We start from the raw sequence: 5,240 nt of genomic DNA, 5'->3' as shown, positions 1-5,240 counted from the left end.
TTAATCCATATGTCTGTCTCACACTCCTGAACATGCATACTGTATAGCCAGCATGTAAGGTCCATGCAGTTGGTCCAATGACGGTATCCAATGGTGGATGAAGGTTCACTGCATGTTCGGTCTTTCCAGTGCACAATGTTGATTTATATTAAACTTAACTCATATCTTACTCCAATTTTAGTATGAGGTGGTTTAGAATATTAATTTATTTATCCTCGTTTTATCTGACTCCAATTATAAAACATTAAGAAGATTATATCAATATATAATTTAGATAAATGTTTGAACCTTTTGTCTTCACTACTATCACATCCGTTCATTCCGGTGCTCATGTCGCTCAGAGAAATCGCCTCGGTCACACTCTGGTCAGTCTTGAATATTAAACAGAGGTAATTGACTAATACTTTAGATGGCCGCTACCAGCGCGCTTGTTCTAAAATACTTTAGTTAGTCCCGCTTAGGTGTACACCCTTGAGTTAAGACAATATCATTTCTAATTAGAGGTTAGGGCATTATTATAAATGTACCCGACTACTGGACTCTATAGTAACTTTGGTTTTTACCAAGCCCATGGTTTCCCATATGAACTTAATTTAGAATAATATTACCTTTAAACAAAGGTCGGGTACCCAATCTAGGTTAGTGGTGCAACAACTTGTTGACCTAGACGGAAGTTAACGCCCTTTCCACCTAAGTACACTTGAATCAATATCAAGAGTCAGTCGGATCCCTAAAACACAATTAGTGTGCCCAATGCTCCATCTCAACTGGATTTTAGTCCGTCTACTGACCTGACGCAAGACGTGCGGAAACAAGGATACAGCGTAATCTACTAGAACTAATAATTGCAGAGTGAGCAAAATATGTTCAAACACAACAATTTATTAATCAGGTAAATGTATTATAATAATTCAATCAGTCAATTCATAAATGATCAATACAGAACATCAAATTATCAAATATAAATCCAAGATGAAAAGATGCATACCTGACTTCAAATTATACATAACGTGAAGCGTAAGCTCCATGTTACGGTCTGATCTGGTTAAGCAGAATCGCCCTGAGCCTTTCTCAAACCTTACCTTAAGTAGTCCAAGAATTCCCTCAAGGAAAGGGGTGTGTGCATAACAAAAGGCATTCACATTTAGTGTTGCCTGTGGAAAAGTCACACCCTTCACAGTGGTTCAAAAGATGCCTGAAGTTATATATTTATTGTTTTGATTATGTCTATTTCTGAGAGAATGAGACCATTGTACCAGTTGCACTGAGACATTTCAAATGATATCAAACATGATAGATAAAGTCACTTTAGTTAATCTAGAACATTCAAACATTGAAATGACCATATGTGTGAGTTGGGGTGGTTGAAGCCGAGTTTCAGCAGACTCAGATGCATGCATTCCCACCTGCTGGGTTGTGGAGTCAGCAGTCTCTGTTTTCAGCTCATGTTTTGAATTGTCAAAGACATCAAACATATATGTAATATTTCAATTCTTACACAGCAGTAGAATTTGCATGTCTGTATAGCATTTGGCACATCGTGCTTTTGGCATTTTTTTTTTTCAAACTCTTTAAATCAGTAGGGTAAAGGGGAGATTTCTGTATTGGCATGATATATAGACAGCACTTTCCTCCTGACGTTTTAATGAGGTAGGATCCTGTGTATCCTTCAGCTTCTGGTGGAACAACATTTAACTTTCGCTGACCTGACCCTCCTGAGTAAAAATTATTAAAAGCCTCATCAGATTTAAAAAAAAAATACTCACACAGGAACTGAATAGTTAAAGTATACGGAACCCCGGAAGGGACGTAGTGGAGGAGAAAAAAAATGGGTGGGTGAAAAAAAAATAATGGGTGAAAGAAAAAAAAATGGGTGGGAGGAAAATATATATTTCTAAGTTTTTTGCGTTCCCTCGCAAAGATGTTTTGCGTTATCTCGCAAAGATGTTTTGCGTTCCCTCGCAAAGATGTTTTGCGTTATCTCGCAAAGATGTTTTGCGTTATCTCGCAAAGATGTTTTGCGTTCCCTCGCAAAGTTGTTTTGCGTTCCCTCGCAAAGTTGTTTTGCGTTCCCTCGCAAAGATGTTTTGAGTTCCCTCGCAAAGTTGTTTTGCGTTCTCTCGCAAAACTGTTTCTCCACAAACACTTCCTGTTCACTGCACTCACGTAAACCCTCCCGTTTTTGCCGAAATTCTCCCGTATTTTACCATTCTACCCCACTTTCTTTACATTACTGTGCGTATGCTACCTATGAACCAGTGAATGCATGTATAAGCGCTGACTGACAGACGCGCTTCGTACAATAAACTGATCCCAGATCAGCGTCTGTACACGCCATTTACAGAGGAGCGGGTTTATGTTTAAACAGACAAATACACTGAATAATATGAAGTTTTTAAAGTAATGGACTGCTTTCATTATAGATCTGTGCATTCTTACAGAGACACCTCTGTTATCAAACTAAACAAAACATGAGATTCATTTGCTGCGCACTTGTTTGATAACAGAAGTGTCCCTTTAAATGGCGCGTACAGACGCTGATCTGGGATCAGTTTATTGTACGAAGCGCGTCTGTCAGTCAGCGCTTAAACATGCATTCACTGGTTCAGAGGTTGCAAAGTGAAAGGCGACAATCAGCGCACAGTAATGTAAAGAAAGTGGGATAGAATGGTAAAATATGGGAGAATTTCAGCAAAAACGGGAGGGTTTACGTGAGTGCAGTGAACAGGAAGTGTTTGTGGAGAAACAGTTTTGCGAGGGAACGCAAAACATCTTTGCGAGATAACGCAAAACATCTTTGCGAGGGAACGCAAAACATCTTTGCGAGATAACGCAAAACATCTTTGCGAGATAACGCAAAACATCTTTGCGAGGGAACGCAAAACATCTTTGCAAGGGAACGCAAAACATCTTTGCGAGATAACGCAAAACATCTTTGCGAGGGAACGCAAAACTTTGCGAGAGAACGCAAAAAACTTAGAAATATATATTTTCCTCCCACCCATTTTTTTTCTTTCACCCATTATTTTTTTTTCACCCACCCATTTTTTTTCTCCTCCACTACGTCCCTTCCGGGGTTCCGTAAAAGTAAACATGAAAATACTAAAGCATAAATATCACTCAAAGTATTAATTCAGTGTAATGACATCTGAATTTGTTGATATTATGTCATAGTGAAACTTTATTTTTAAATCAACCTAGCAACCTTACCAACAGCTTTAGCATCCAGGCTCCTTCCATATGTGCTATTTTTCTATATGTCTCTGCTAGTAGTATAGATATCTGGTGGGTAAACATTCAAAAACATAAGGCTTTAAAGGAAATCTTATATATAGTAATAAAATGTGTTATATAGTAATAAAATATGATAGTTATGTATTTCCAAACCTTCAAGATCTCCAAAATCCAGATATCTCTGACCCTCCCATAGAGAGCAAAAGTACAAATATAATGAAGCTCCAGAAACATTGTAAAGACATTGTTAAAAATAGTCTATATGATGTCAGTGTTACAAACGGGGCACTTACAGGTTTTGAATAAAACAGGTGTGATTAATTAATGAAATAATTTTCATGTTTGGATTAAATATCCCTTTAAAAACACCTATACCAGCTTTTAGATAAATTAATTGTAACTTTAAAAAGGTAAAAAAGTTTTTAAACCCTTTTTTAACACTGCAGACAACTACTACTGAAGAATCTAAGCACAGATGCAGAGGGATTGGATCAAATAAATAAATTAGCTTGTCCGCAAGTGACAGGGAATGAGCTGTCGCAATGACTTTTTTCAATAGATGATTTTCTTCTTTATTTGGGGTGCAAGCAGTTACAGATTATAGAAAACCAGTGTATATATGAAAGGTCATTGAGGTCCAGACTACCCTGTCTCAAATTCCTTAAATTCGTTGCTCTGTGATATTCCCATTCTCTGTACAGTATATAAAAACTTGAAATATCTAACCTCTGAGTGATTAGCATCTTCTGGCCTCCGTCCTAATCCTGCCTGTAAAAGAATCTGCTCATCGGAGGCCTTTGGGGTCTTATCCGTGGTTTTGTTCATCAGAAAAAACTGCACTGGCGTTGACCTGCTGTGTCTTTTTTTTAGCATTTGGTGTAGGGGGTTTTTGACCCTTGAACAAGCCGGGAAATGCTCTGAGAGAAAAAGCATAATGATATGTCAGCCGTATATTTAATAAGTTTTTTTTAAAAATCCAGGTGGGCTCTGCTTATCTAAAGTGACATTCTCTGGACAATTGCAACATCTGAGTTATCCCTTAGATTTATGCTTAAATTATGGTACTTAAGGGCTGCTACTGTGCTGCTTTTGTTTTCCAGTATTAAAGTGGAAGTTCACCCAAAACTGAAAAATGTGTCATCATTTAATCATACTGTGCTTGTTTTAAACCTGTTTGAATTTCTTTTATCTGTTAAACACAAAATATGTTATTTTGAAAGATGTTGGAAACCTGTTACCATTTACATCAATCATATTTGTTTTTTTATACCATAAACATAAATGGTTGCAAGTTTCTAACATTTTTCAAAATATCTTGAGTATTTTGTGTATAACAGAAGAAAAAAAAAACTCAAAGGTATGGAATCACTTAAAATAGTGTATAGATATTTATTTTAGGTGAACTATCTCTTTAAGATGATTCACTTAAAATGACAAACAGAAGTAATTACATATACTGTTATGCTGGCTGCTTTGAGAGATGCAAACCTTGCCATACAGTGGTCCACTGTCCCGGGTGAAGGTAAAATAATGTTTTACACCAAAAAAATTAGTTAGTGTTAACTGGGTTCGTAAAGCAAACAGAAATCCAATTAAAGTCAGCTAATTTTAACACTTTCAGTATTTTTCAGTAAGAAAAGTAAACTTTACATGGTAATAATCCCCACATACCTTCTATTCAACGATGACCCAACGTTACGGATTTTCTTGGTCTTGATTGATCATCAAAGGGTCCAATCCCGACTAACTTCCGTAAAAGGGAAAGTAGCCAATGGTGTTAGAGATAATAAGTAAACCAAGTCCCGCCTCAGGACTGACAAAAATCCAAAAAGTTTCACGCGAGCAGAGAGAAGCAGCGAGCGAGTGGAGAGAACTGATTGCACCAGTGCGCTGAAGGCATGACCTCGCTCGCGAGAGCACACATTGTGCGCACAGATGATGTTGCACATGAAGATCCCATAACATAGAACACAAAAAACTAAGGTTGTTAGCAAATTTTGGTAGCG

At 37.3% G+C, this 5,240-nt stretch overlaps 1 long non-coding RNA gene across 1 annotated transcript; it reads right to left on the bottom strand.

Annotated features, from left to right (window-relative positions):
• Positions 1–868: 868 nt before the first annotated feature.
• On the bottom strand, positions 869–4,983 carry LOC141377701 (uncharacterized). Its single transcript, XR_015507240.1, has 3 exons — positions 3,388–4,983; positions 3,211–3,282; positions 869–1,715 (listed from the first exon to the last, which is right to left on the bottom strand). It is a non-coding gene; the product is annotated as an uncharacterized LOC141377701 (long non-coding RNA).
• Between the last annotated feature and the right edge of the window lie 257 nt (positions 4,984–5,240).

Source organism: Danio rerio, chromosome 14 (genome assembly GCF_052040795.2).
Source record: "Danio rerio strain M-AB ecotype USA chromosome 14, GRCz13ab, whole genome shotgun sequence".
In the NCBI taxonomy this organism is placed as follows: Eukaryota; Metazoa; Chordata; class Actinopteri; order Cypriniformes; family Danionidae; genus Danio; species Danio rerio.
This window is presented reverse-complemented; position numbering and strand designations above follow the sequence as displayed.